Genomic DNA, 15,633 nt, shown 5'->3' with positions numbered 1-15,633 from the left:
GATATAAAACACACATACACACACATTTTTGTAAGAATGGGACAACATTACATTAAGTGTAACCAAAACGAAATCAAATAGAGCACATATTCTTGTAGAAATTTGCTTTTTGAAAATATGTAGCTCTGTGACCTTGGTATGTAACTCAATTCAAAATAAATTTTTTTGGATTTACAAAAAAAAAAAAATTGCGTAATTTGACAGCTTTTGGAAAGCATTGCTATTGGATCGAATTACAGAATAAGGCCCTGTTTTGGTTCCTTTGAAAAAATAATGAAAGAATTTATGATTGCATTTATCTTTAAAATTAAAGTTAACGACCGGGGATTGCCCATATTGCTTTTTTAAATATATGAAAACATTTATTTGAAGCAATTTTTTTAATTTTATAATTTATTTAATAATTTGTGAAAAATTTAAACAACGTGACATCAGGACGGACAAGGCGACAGCTTTTTCGATTATACCTTGTAAATCTCTTCAAAGCCTTTTCTCCCGGGAGTGGGAGTCGAACTCGCACTCCTACGATAGCTGAAATGGTTATAAACGCATTCAGCTAAGTCATGCCTTAGTTGTTGTAAAGTTTTTCCCAATTGCCTTCTTTTTGCATATTTTAATCTTTTACACATTGCCATACTTCGTATGCAATTAATTATGTGTTAAAGCTATGCTTGGTACGGCGGTTTTCAAAGAAAGTTTGGTTTTGTTGCTGTTTTTGTTCTATTTATAGAACTACAACGAATTAACCAATTTTGTCTGTTTGTATGATTTTAATAATCGGGGATTGCCCATATTGCTTTTTTAAATGTATGAAAACATTTATTTGAAGCAATTTTTTTAATTTTATAATTTATTTAATAATTTGGGAAAAATTTAAACAACGTGACATCAGGACGGACAAGGCGACAGCTGTTTCGATTATACCTTGTAAATCTCTTCAAAGCCTTTTCTCCCGGGAGTGGGAGTCGAACTCGCACTCCTACGATAGCTGAAATGGTTATAAACGCATTCAGCTAAGTCATGCCTTAAAAAAATTGCTTCAAATAAATGTTTTCATACATTTAAAAAAGGAAAATGGGCAATCCCCTATTATTAAAATCATACAAACAGACAAAATTGGTTAATTCGTTGTAGTTCTATAAATAGAACAAAAACAGCAACAAAACCAAACTTTCTTTGAAAACCGCCGTACCAAGCATAGTGTAACGAATGTTAGCAGCACTGAGCGATGCTATCGTCTCTAAGCCGATGCTAACAAGTGACGTGAATGCACATCAATAATTCAATCATTATGTATCTACATAAACGAATAAATAATTGCGTCTACACATATGTACGAATACGAACATCTGAGCGGCAAAGCACAAATACATGCATATATCTTATCTGAGTTGTCACAAGAGAGAGCAATAATTTGTGCACGTAGTTGTGGCTGGCGATTTTGTAGCCGAACTAACTAGTAACTTCTGGAAATCGAAGAGCCTAGAACTATGCAGCGTAAACTATAAAAGCGGGGCAGGCGAGTAAGAAGTAATTCAGTTTGATTTGAGTTGTCAAGCAGTTGCGATTAAGACGATATCTAGCGAGCAATAGCAGTATTATTTTGAATAGTAGAGTTTCATTTAGCTATCAATCAGTGTGGTTATTAAGCAAGCTATTCGTTGCACAGTTTGAGTGTATTGTGAAGTACTTTAATAAAGGCCATTTTGCATTATTACAAATTGGAGTTATGTATTTATTCAACAGTTTAGTGATTCGAACTTAGCAGAGGATTGCAAATAAGAGGATTTGCAAGCAAATTCGTTACAATAGCTTTAACACATAATTAATTGCATACGAAGTATGGCAATGTGTAAAAGATTAAAATATGCAAAAAGAAGGCAATTGGGAAAAACTTTACAACAACTAAGGCATGACTTAGCTCAATGCGTTTATAACCATTTCAGCTATCGTAGGAGTGCGAGTTCGACTCCCACTCCCGGCAGAAAAGGCTTTGAAGAGATTTACAAGGTATAATCGAAACAGCTGTCGCCTTGTCCGTCCTGATGTCGCGTTGTTTAAATTTTTCCCAAATTATTAAATAAATTATAAAGTTAACAACATTATTGACGAATCCTAAGTTTCGGGAATATCTCGTAGCCTTTCGGGCTATGTTTTTGGGACTGTTACATGATTTTTTTGGGTCTACTTTGTTATTATTTTCGGGATTATTTCAATAACTCCAGGATTGATTCGGTATAATTTGTAGATTGTTATTATTGGAATCATTTCAACACTCTTTAGGTATCATTTGTAGAATATTAGAGGACGAGATTTAAACTATTTTCGGCACAACTTCAGAATTTTTCATAACAAAATCATAAAATCACATCTGCCTTTGTAGAAAAAGTTATTAAATAAAACCTGCTTATGGTAATTTCAAAAAAAAAAATTTGATAAAACTTGAATCAAATGTCTTATATTTAAATATGTTTGAATGTGTGTTGTGCTTTGCGCATACCTGTGCTATCGTAAAAAAGTTTCCACCTCACTGAGGCTGTCATTTAAAAATGATTAAACCACTTGAACAGACAATTTAAAAGCTCGTACATATGGGGCATTCCATGGCAAATTATGCGACATACCAATATAAAAATGTCATAGTTTTAAAACGAGATATCTTGAGGCAAGAAAATAAATCAGTACCTCAGATTTATATTTTCCTGTTCCTATCTCGAATAGATCCTGAAAAATTATTGAAATCATTACAATAATACTCCAAAATAATGCAGAAATGATTTTAAAATAGTTGTGGAACTATCCAGAAAATAATATCACACTCATCTAAGAATATATTCGAACGGATCTCGAAAGATTGTTGAGATGATCCCAATAAGATTACGAAACAATCCGAAAAACAATATCGAAATAGTACTGGAATGATCGAAATGATTCCAAAGATACTACTCAAATAATCCCGAAAAAACCCTGAAAAATTGCATAAAACCATGCCTAAATGGTTCAAAACTGGTTCCGAAGCCATCAAAAGCTTATAGAAAAAAGTCTCCATACAATCTTAAAACGATTAAAAAATTTAACTTTTCATAAATAGTCTCTCTACTTATTCCAAATTTTTCTTCAGCTTAAGAGGTGTTATGAACAACCACTGTACAACGCTAGAGAATTCGGTTGAAGAACGTCCTATCTGAGGGTATTTTTTTTATAAACCCCTCTGCTTATGTCAAAATGTAATGAATTTGAGCTCAGTTAGGGTGGTACAAAGAGATTTCTCAATTTCGGCGCTATCGATAATGCTGAATACATCGTTAGGATGAGTTGACATGGAATGCACCACATATTCATAAAATGTAGACTATACGTAAGTGTTTTCTAAAGGCCTATGGTACGTTGAATTTGAACCGATTGTTGTAAATTTAAAGTTTATTTTGGTTTTCGAGAAATTCGCACCTTAAAGTGTTAGTAATACGGTTTTTTGCTCCTAGTTATTTGTTTGTTTGGCCACTAAGAAAAACAATTTTAAACATGCTGATATCGGGCCGCCTCGGGAAGTATACATTTAAGGGTCTTACCAAATTAAAAGGCGCTGCTGTGGCGGACGTTTTTTTCCCTTATATTTAATATTAAACCATTGAGTCCGCCTTGTTGGGGAGGAGGTCGTACCACCAAGATGAAAACTCAAGATCTTATGAAATAAGGAGTTAAAATGGAGAGCTGAGTTGCAAGCCAAAGAAGACACAACCGCTATAAGTGAAGGTTTGGACTCGGGTGGTGAAGGTAATGGAGACCCAATGAGCTTCGGTGTAAACGGGGAGGTAATATGTAGGACTGCGGCTGTTCTCGAGAGGGTGAGTGATGGGGCGAAGCAGTCACTGAATGGTTTGATGTCTACTGAAAGGCGGAATTTTAATGCTCAACATGATGCGGGAAGAAACAAGTAAACCGCTTGTAACCTTTGATACTGCAACAACATATTGTAATTTTAGGGCTCCTAGATGTAAATTTCAAAGGCTGTATATTGGGCATCAAGAATTTGCTTGAGTCTGGTTTTTACTATTGTATGTACTTGCAAAAATAAAGATATTTATTTTCTAATTTATATGCATGTTTTTCACGCGAAATATATGTATATTAACCTGGGTCGATTTGTATGGACGAAAGTTAACCGATGTCGCGCCATCGATTTTTCGATAGGATTTGGGTTCAGGAAAAAAAGTTTCACTCAGCATCCCAAAAAAAAATAATTTTCGAGACTGCGAAAAAAAAAAATGGCGAAAGGTTAAATTTTTCGACCAAAGCACTCCCCAAATTGCAAAAAAACTGTTGTAAAAACGTTGGCTATAATCATATTTATGATTTATGGCGCTTTAAGTGTTTTTGACCAATTAAGAGCTTCTGACTAATCAAATAAAACTTAGCGAGTTTTAATTAACACTTTTGAATAACAACAAAGATTCTACGTAAGTGAATAGGAAATATATTTTGTTTACTGTTATGAATTTTTTTTTGTTTGTTAATGAAGAAAGTGTTTACACACTAACATATGTCTTTATAACAACAGCTTAATTAGTTAAAAATAAGAGTTGTTTGCGGTGTACAATCACTAAATGCCGGCAGATCTGAAAATGGAACTGCGTAAAATCGCTAAATACCGTCAGATCTGACTAGCAGTCCAATTATAAACATTTCTTAAGAGTTGAAATATAAGTTGTCCTTGGTTTTGTCAGATAATAATATAGTTTATTCGTTATCTGGAAAACATAAACAAAGTTAAGAAAACATTAGACGGCATTTCGGGACTATTTTTGTATCATTTTCGGACCCTTCCATGATCTTTTAATCTACACAATTCTCTTTGGTTTTAGCTAATTTTAGTTTCAATCCTTTGTTCTATGAATAGTAATCCCTTCACCCCTGTCACATCAATTAATTTAAATTAAAAACAAAATGTATTTTTTTGATTCGAAAATATTGTATTGTACTATTCACGTAAGCGTCCTATTGAGGTTATTAGCTCATTTAGTTATTTTTTTTTTACATTGACAAAAATAATTTTTAAACAGATAACTTGATAAGCAGGCTAAAGTGAATAGCCCATATATTTTATTTTCTCCTTGCGGACGTGGCCACGGGTAAAGGTTTGTACATATAAAAACAACTCATTACTAGGAAATTTTCTTTTGAAAAACTAAAGCAAGTGTTTCGTTAAAGCTGAGCTCATTCCATTTCGCAGAAATATGGATAAGTTCCTTAAAAAATCTGTTCAACTAATTAAAAAAAAAAAAAACAAGATGTGTTTTTGTACTATTCCTGAAATCGGTAACAAAAAGTTTTTGTTTATTTTTTATTCACAAGACCCAATTAGGTATAAATCGCGTCAACAAAATTTATCGCGTAGTACTTTATACTTAAAAGCAATTTGGAAACAGATAAAACTAATTAAGTGGACACTTTGTTCTTTTCTGTATTTACTCATTAAAAATACGGCTATTGTACACATATCTAATTAATAACACCATTCATATATAACAAACGGCTGAGTACGCGTATTCGATGGCGTCCACGAATGTATGTAGTTGATTAAACGAAGATTTCGTTGATAGGGACGAGCAGCATCGAGGAATCGTCGTGTTTGATATTGCTGGCAACAACGTCTTCCAAATAAACCATTGGCTATTGATCTCAGTTGGCGGGGGGTCATCTGGTCATTCCAGCCAACGAAGGACCGCCATACTTCTTGCAGCAATATCTTTAGCACAATTGTGTAGTTCGCTAGGAAGCCGAAGGGATCGAAATTGACATCAAAGTTTGGAGCACTTCCCTCTTTGTCGGTACTATCTCGTTTTGCAAGATGTCGCACCGCATTTTAGAAAATCTGCAAATGAATTTGAAAATATAGTTCTTCGGATCCCAAAAAAGCCCTAATATTTTTTTCTATGTGACCCATCCCATCTCGACTTTGAGCGTCAGCAGCTTCTTCTCCGAGTTCTCTAAGCACAAGGGGTGAGTTCGACGTCCAATTACGAATATGAAATCCGACGTTAGCGTGAATACTTTTGACTTGTGCAGCGAGTTTCACAGCTTCTTCTTCCGTACCTACGCTGTCAATGAAATCATCCACATAGCGGAACTTCTGTAAAGACTCGACCGCCTGTGGAGCCGTCTCTTCATATTTCTGGCATTTACGTCGCGAACGTAGTGTGCGATGCATGGCGCGCAACTAATGCCGAATGTTAATGCTTTCATTACGTATACGTCCGGATTCCTCAACTTCTCTTGATTGTAGCTGCGCAGAAAGCGTTGGGCGTACATGTCGGCATCTCTGACTTTTCTCTGACGGAACATTTCAGCTATGTCCCCGCAAATCGCCACTTCTCCGGTTCTAAAGGCAATTAAAACATCAGTAAGGAAGCTCAACAGATCTGGACCACTGGAAATTAAATCATTGAGAGCTATTCCCTTGGACCTTGCAGCCGCGTCCTAAACAAGGCGTACTTTTCCGGGCTTGGCTGGATTGAGAGCAATAAAAATTGGCAAATACCAGACACGATCCATTGGGGTGTGTATTATTTCTGGCGTTAGCTTTTTTGCGTATCCCTTGGCAACAAAATGTTTATTCTTTCTTGCATAATTTGTCGCAGGTTCGCATCCTTGGCTAATTTCCTTTGTAGCTATCAGGTACTTTCCAACGTCTTGCTTCCATAATAAACCTACTTCATAATGCGCGCCATCTTGTAGACAAGTGGAATTCAATATTTGAAGCGCTCTCCGATCTTCGGGCGACATCAAATTTTTTTTCTGTGAGTTTTCGAGGTTGAAATACTTTTTCACATCTTCATGCAGGCTTTCATAATCTATTTTACAATCGCACAGATGTATATTTAAATGGTGCGTGCCGGGGTAGGAAGCGATGGTTCCTTGTATGGCCCACCCAAAGCAACACTTGGTGGCAATCGGTCCAAGCCAATTCCAACAGTTGCCACGGCCAGATTCCAACAGTTAGTTCCAATAAGGATAGTTGGTTTTACGTTTTTGTAGGGTTTGATTGGAAGCTCACGTAAATACGGGTACATTTGCACGATTTTTTCCATATTTAGTGACTGGGTAGGCAAACCAAGTTGTTGGACAGTATGCACTTCATCTATACTGTATTTAGCACCGTCATACGCTTTCGATATTTCTATCGACGTTCTCATCGAGTCGTTTTCGACCAGCGTATTTTCACCACTCCAGCGAAGGCATAGCGTTTCTGGTTCCCCGCACAGATTGAGCAAATCATAAATTTTTTGTTCCATTAAAGTAATGGAGGATCCTTCGTCTAAGAAGGCATATGTCTGTATGCATTTGTATTTGAAATATACGCGCACAGGAATAATGTGGAAACAACATGAAACCTCTTCATCGATGTCTGTATGTGTATTCACCAACTGCTTGTTTGTTTTTGGCGGCGTTGATGACGGAACGGCTCGTGAAACAATGGGTGCTGGAGGCGTATTTTTATGTAGCAGCGCATGATGCTTTGATTTGCAATTGTCAATGCCACACTCTCTATTAAAGGTGCACTGTTGCTTTACCACGTCCCACGTGCGTTCTATAGTCAACTTTTTAAAATCGTCGCAATCGTGAATTTTGTTGTTGTCACTCTTGCATGCGAAACATAATGTTCTGCCATGAGTATGCTTTTGCACTGATTGTTTATGCATATCAATCGAGACACTTTTTTTTGAAGTATATAGTGGAACTACTTTGCTTGCTGCTTCCGCGATTTTGAAAATCCAGTTACTGAACGCCTTTATTTGTAGAGCAAATGTTCCGTACACACAAGGCAAATTCTATAATGCACTCTAGTGTTTCCCTTGGTGGTGGCATACGCCTGGCTTTTTCGATAAGTGATTCCAGTATATACTCTTGTCGACCGAAGTACGTTTGAATAATCTCCGGCACCATTGACGGTAATAAAAGTTTGCAACGCACCATCTCTAATGCTTTGCCCTTGAGGCTTTTCTGCAAGCGCAGTAGATTCTATATACCGGGCACCTTCGGTGCTATTCTCATAGTTGCTTATAAATAGCGGCCAGGCTTCTGGATTCCCATTAAAACTTGGCAAATCTTTCGGGATTACCTGTCTTGCCGCAAGTTGCGATGGGGTTGGGGCCACTAAAGGCATTTCCGCCTAATTAAATACCGCTTTGACTTAAAAGGTCGTATTTTTTTGCAAGAATTTTTGCTCACTTTTCTTTTCTTCCTCTAAAAGTTCCAATTGCAGCATTTGTTGGTGGATATAACCTTCATAGCTTTTTGACGCAATGGCAATTCCAACTGGTTGTGCTGCTATTGAATGTTGTTCGTTGGATGTAAACAACGTTGCTGACGCATTTAGCATATTTTGGTACGTTCCACCTTGTTCAACCGTCGTAGACGTTGTTGTTGGTGGTAATATTGCAGGGATTGCTTGATGTGCTGTGGAAGTTACGGCAGTTGAAGCCATTGAAACTATAATATTACTTACCAACACTGAGGTGGGTACATATGATGGTTGCTGGAAGCCCGTGATTATCGCAGGCGGAGAAGTACACTCTGATGTGCGACCACTCGGTGATGATGAGGCTTGCGGTTGTCCCGAAATTGCTGTGGATGTTTTGCTACGTTCTATCGGAGGAGCGATGGTGTTCGGTGCAGTACAAGCTGGCTGCGCGGGTCCGCATGTATTAAAATTCCAGCTAATATTTGCAATCTCATTATTCACTACGACACAATCGTAGTGAAACCACTGGTCACACGAGTCGCGCTGTACCATGTGGTCATTGTCTTTCCTGTTACAATTTTTGAAGCTGTGCCTTTATGTCATTTCGATTTACGGATCGATGATTCACGTGTATAAAATATTTTTAAAAGATTTGTTACGATGAGACGATTTTAAATTAATGACACAATTTTTAAGCCGTGTAACAATTTATGTAACAATTTATTCACTTCACAACTTCTCGTCTCTTCGACTTTTTCTGTATCAATTAAAGAAAAATGGTCTTATATACGGCTGAGCTAAAATTTCCATAAGCGAACTGTAATATATTACATACATGCAAACATATGTATACAAGTAGCTGAACTGCTATATACAATATACATATATAAATGTTAAAAGTAAATTACAGGGAAAAGCTATTGTACACATATCTAATTAATAACACAATTCAACTCTATTAACATATATAAACAACTAATTACTAAGAAATTTTCTTTTGAAAAACTAAAGCAAGTGTTTTGTTAAAGCTGAGCTCATTTCATTTCGCAGAAATATGCATAAGTACCCTAAAAAATCTGTTTGTTCAACTAATTAAAAAAACAGATGTGTTTTTGTACTATTACTGAAATCTATAACCAAAAAGTTTTTGTTTATTTTTTATCCACAAGACCCAATTAGGTATAACGCGTCAACAAAATTTGTCACGTGGTACTTTATACTAAAAAGCAGTTTGGAAACAGATAAAACTAATTAAGTGGACCCTTTGTTCTTTCTGTATTTATTCATAAAAAATACGGCTATTGTACACATATCTAATTAATATTTTTAAGACGACGACTATAATGGCAACTTCTTATTGTAGCATGAATACTTGTATATACATATATGTACTGTGTTACACTTTTTGGGTTTATATTTAAACCAGAAAGCTGTGTTTCAAATAATCAATAATGAAGATAACTTTTTCCAAAATATTTGTATGTTTATGTTCATGTAAAATATTTAAATGTATGTCATTACGTATATTTTCAATTTATAAAATATTTATGTTTTGTATGAATGTTTTCGAAAGGGCATACACTTGTTGAACTCGTTACATATTTTTGAAAGGGAAATAAGTGTACGTGACTCGTTGAAAAAAATATGTAAACGAGTTGTACTTTTGAATTTGAAAAAATGAAAACTGAAAAAATCAGAATAAAATATTCCGTTGAACAAACAAGACGTTGGCATCCTACAATTTTCAGAAGTGGTGCTTGATCCTATTTTAATATCCTTTGATTTAAAATTACCAATTTAAGAAATAATAATAAAGGAATTTAAAAATTATTACTGGATGAAATATACCTAGATACATATACTGATGCGCAGTATTGCATTGTGAAGCTACATACATACATATATCCAAAGGTGTCCTGTATATCTAGATCGAAGGAAGTTTTTAGAAAAATAGAACGAAATACTTATTCTGTGGAGCAATTGAGAATTGATCTTTTGATTTATAATGGTTGGTCGTTTGTGGTGATGTTGGCTATATTTGTTACATCTGAAGAAATCATGAGGAGCTTGATATTTTTGTTATAAAAATTGGTGACTTTCAAAAGAAATTTGGAGAAAACGATTAATGTGCAGTTGAATATATTGGTGGTATGCACGAGGATATTTGAGTATATTTATATTGGTTGACAATTTGGTAATATTGGAGCAAATTTACTCGCAAGACTGAATGGTTGAACACTAATTATTGTGGTGATAAAGAAAAGAACAGGGTGGAAGTAATTAAGATATCTAACAACTAAAACCGAAGAGAAGTGGTAACGAAGACATAATATTTAATTTAAAAAAAAAAAAGAAGAAAAGGCATAAAAGAAAAAGGCTTTAAAAAAAAAAAAAAAAAAAAAACGCCATAAGCTAAAAATTTTTTTTTTTTTGTTTTTGTTTTAGTTTGATTATTTTTGTTACTTTCATTGTTGATTATTTTAAGGTTGCCTTCATGGAGAATACAATTTGTGCAAAAGACTATACAGTCACTCAATTGCGTGAGTGGCTTAGGCAATTGAAATTACCTACATCAGGGTCCAAGGCTACCCTTGCTTCGCGAATCAATGAAGTACCTTTTGATCAGCGTGGAGTTTGCCCTATTGACGCTGAATCAGATGATTTTATGGAAGCGGAAGGTTTGAATTTATTTTCTAAGCCACAAGTAAATGACACACATACTGGTTCTTGTGATGCAGCAGGAGTTGAATTGTTGGGTGTTCAGAGGGAAGCTGACTTATTGAGGCGAGCAAAAGAGTTACTTGAAAAGGAAAATGAATTTTTAAAGCAAATCTCAAGTTTTGATGTCTGTAGGGATACAGGATTACCGAATCATGTATCAGATACTGTAAAAATGAGTTACGAAAATTTAAGAGGATTAATACCGGATTATGATGGTAGTGGTGACGTAGATACATGGGTGATGCAGATAGAAAGTATCAAAAGCATACATAGTGTTAACGAAAACACCATGAGGTTGTTGCTATTAGGCAAATTAAAGGGCAAAGCTCAGCAATGGCTACATTCAAAGCCAAATTTTGTAGCTGAAAGTTTTATGCAACTGGTAGAGGAGTTGAAAGTAATGTTTGGTACTACTTATAGTAAATTGATTTTACGCAAGAAATTCGAAAAACGTAAATGGAAGCAAACAGAAAGTTTTGCAGAATATTATAATGATAAAATTATGTTAGCAAACCCGTTGAATTTGGAAGAAGAAGAGTTAATTGAGTATCTCATAGATGGTATAATGGACGAGCAGTTACGTATTCAGGCATATTTGCAGTGTTATAATTGTAAAGCACAGTTGCTGCAGTCATTTTCAAAAGTTAAACAACGAGAAGTTGTAGGAAAATTTTTTAACTCAGCTTCTACCAATAAAGCAAATATAAGATGTTACAATTGTAACTCAATGGGTCACTATGCTTCAGAGTGCCGAAAGTCAAAGATAGAGAAGGGAGCTTGTTATGATTGCGGAAGCAAAGCTCATCGGATCAATGAATGCCCAGATCGTAATAAGACAGTACATCATGTAGAGGGAGATGAATATGTAAGATCTTTTTCGTTCATAGTTAGACATTTTGGTAATATTTATTTCTCTTTAGATTGCCTGATAGATTCCGGAAGTCCAATTAGTTTCATTCAGAAGTCTAACATTCCCAGTGGAGTTGATGTTAGTTTATTTTTAAATAGTAATTATGAATTTTATGGATTAAATAAAACAAGAGTTCAAACTTATGGAAAGCTTTTGTGTTCTATTTTGTTGGATGAAGAGGAGTTTAATATAACTCTTTTTGTGGTTGCTGATAGGACAATGGGATATGATGCAGTATTGGGTAGAGATTTTTTGAAAATTGGAGGGTTTAAAATTTTAAGGGAAAAACGTGAAGTTAAAATAAATTTTCAGAATAACGCGGTATTAGGAGTTATAAATAAAAATGATAAAATATGTGCTGATAATTGTAAAGATGATATTTGTGATATTAGTATAAATTATAATGGGAAGAATGATGATAATTTGTCGAAGAATTTTAGTAGTGAAGGTGTGAAAAAAATGGTGTCTAATTTTGAACAGAAAAATAATAATGAAGTTTTGTTTGATATAGTATTGTTGGCAATTTCTCCAAATGATAATGATGATATAAATCTTAAGGTGGGAGATGATGTTAATTTTACGGATCAAACAAAGCTTATTGGTTTATTTAAAAAATATTATGTGAGTTGGCCTCGACCGATGGAACCAAAGGTGAAATGTCTAATGAAATTGGCGTTAAATAGTATTAAGCCGTTTAGTTGTTCACCTCGACGTTTGTCTTACAGTGAAAAAAATGAGTTACAGAAATTATTAGACGATTATTTAGAGCAAAATATTATCAGGCCAAGTGAGTCTGAGTTTGCATCACCTATAGTATTGGTCCGAAAGAAAACTGGGGATCTAAGGATGTGTGTTGACTTTAGGACAATTAATAAAGTGACAGCTAAGGATAATTATCCAATACCTTTGATTGATGATTTACTTGATAGGTTGGTAAATAAAAAGATTTTTACAAAGTTTGTAAAATTATATCCAACGAAAACAACCAACAGCAAAGAAGTTATTTCCGCTTTAAAATTTTATTTTCGATCGTATAGTCGTCCTAAAACGATTGTGTCTGATAGGGGTAGTTGTTTTACTTCTGGTGAGTTTTCTAATTTTTTGAAGGAGGAGAATGTTAATCATGTAAAGATAGCTACAGGCTCGCCACAAGCAAACGGTCAAGTTGAGAGGATAAATAGAAGTTTAGGTCCGATGATTGCAAAATTGTCTAGTTCGGATAAAAATGTTTACTGGGATAATGTTATAGAAACTGTAGAATTTGCGTTAAATAATACATTACATAGGACTATAAAAGAATATCCTAGTGTAATGTTGTTTGGGGTTAAACAACGAGGCAATGTGTTAGATGTTTTGAAGGAGAATTTAATTGAGTTGGAACAAATTCAAGAGCCAAGATCTCTTTGTGTTATTAGAAATAGTGCTGCAGAAAATGAAAAAAAGTTGCAAAAGTATAATGAAGAATATGTGAATAGTAAGAGAAAAGCTCCAACAATATTTCGAGAAGGAGACTACGTAATGCTTAAAAACTTTGATTCTAGTGTCGGTGTACGTAAAAAACTTATTCCGAAATTTAAAGGACCATATATGATAGATAAAGTACTTAAAAATGATCGTTATGTAGTGAAAGATGTTGAAGGTTTTCAACAGTCTAGAATACCTTATGTTGGGGTGTGGGCAATCAGTAATATGCGTCCGTGGTTTTGGGGAATGAGAAAAATTGGGGTAAGACAGAAGATCAGGAGATCTAAGATGTCAGGATGGTCAAATTATTGTAGCATTTTTTGTTGTAAACACATTTTTTAATTAGTTTTAATTTTGATAGATTGAGTTGGAGATCAGGTGATCTCAATTTTCAGGATGGTCGAATTGTAGCATGAATACTTGTATATACATATATGTACTGTGTTACACTTTTTGGGTTTATATTTAAAGCAGAAAGCTTTGTTTCAAATAATCAATAATGAAGATAACTTTTTCCAAAATATTTGTATGTTTATGTTTATGTAAAATATTTAAATGTATGTCATTACGTATATTTTCAATTTATAAAATATTTATGTTTTGTATGAATGTTTTCGAAAGGGCATACACTTGTTGAACTCGTTACATATTTTTGAAAGGGAAATAAGTGTACGCGACTCGTTGAAAAACATATGTAAACGAGTTGTACTTTTGAATTTGAAAAAATGAAAACTGAAAAAATCAGAATAAAATATTCCGTTGAACAAACAAGACGTTGGCATCCTACATTATGTATTTGAAAATTTTAATGTGAAGAGCGACTCTGAGCGTTTTGTAGCATGTTGGTTATGTCATATTCGCGGGCATATGAAATGTGCTGGTTTGACTGTAAGAGTGGCTGACGCTTTGGATGAGGGTAAAGGGGTTCACTGGTCCTGTCCAAAGTGTCGGTCTACTGAGGTGGATCTTTTCAGACCCTTTAAAACAGCAAGAAACGGTTTTCTTTAAGTCGGTAACGGGCTTGAGGTCATAAACCAAAAATTTCAGACTTACGAAGCGGCATCTAAATCTTTTAAATGTTAAAAACATCACCGGCAAGAAAAGGGAAGCAAACTACTAAAAAGCGGAAGTTTGCGGATGACGCCCTGGTCTCGAATTCAACCTCTTCTGCTTCTAGTGTACCTATTCCTGTTTCTTCCTCGAACTCAATATCTTCTGCTTTACCTATTCCTGTCTCTACCCCTAGCCTTGGAAACGATGTTAATAGGGTTATCCCTCACTACCTACGCCTTCTACGACGGCGTTAACGATGACGCCGTCGACATCATCTGCTCCTATATTGTCCATAACTTTTGGAAATCAGCTGTTACAACCCAGCGGTTCAGAAGATACGAAAACTTTGATTGCTACATCAACTCATAATTTACCAAGCCTTAAGAATGCGGAAATAACGGTTGGAAGACAACTTATAGTTGTTCGTCCCAGAAAAGCTATCTTTGTATTCCGCTTCTCAAGTGATACAACCGCAGACGTTATAAATTATTTTATATCGCCAAAAAGCCGAACAAACTGCATATAAGAAAATTTATATTTGACCATGATATATGATGTCTTCTTTCCAGATAGATGTTTCTGCAGATTGTTTTGAGATGCTTTTGAATAAGTCTTTCTAGCCAGATGGAGCATTAGTCCACCAATTTATGTCTAGGTCTCGAAATGTCGCTCGCACTCCACGACCTATTGCTGCCTCAAAAAACTAGTTGTAGACCTTGGCATCAAAATCTATTACCAGAACGTGAGGGGCTTGAACACTAAACTAATAGATCTTTTTCTTAGCAGCCATGACCTTACTTTTAAGGTACTGGCATTTACCAAAACCTGTCTCAAACCTCACGTGCTCAACTCTGGAATTCTATGTAATAGATAGGAAATTTTTAGAAAAGATCGTCAAAGTAAAGTCGGTGGTGGTGTCTTAATCGCCGTAAATACTAGCCTATTTGCTGAAGAAATTCTGACTTCTGAAGCTGACGAAATCGAATTTCTTTACGTTGGTATCAAACTCTTATCCATGCATTTATACATTACTATTACCTAGGTTCCTCCGCAATCTGACCTACAGTTATACAACAAACACGCTTCGATTATAATGTCTGTGACTTCTTTGGCTACTTCTCCTGACTTGATTGGAGTTCTTGGTGATTATACTCAGCTGAACAGAGCTCACAGAGTATATTAACTTTGTTCGCATAACGGTAATCCGTAACGGCATAAACTAATCGAGATATATATAGGCTTC

Source organism: Eurosta solidaginis, chromosome 1 (assembly GCF_040869045.1).
Source record: "Eurosta solidaginis isolate ZX-2024a chromosome 1, ASM4086904v1, whole genome shotgun sequence".
Lineage (NCBI taxonomy): Eukaryota > Metazoa > Arthropoda > Insecta > Diptera > Tephritidae > Eurosta > Eurosta solidaginis.
The sequence above is the reverse complement of the archived record's forward strand: the minus strand, read 5'-3'. Positions refer to the sequence as shown.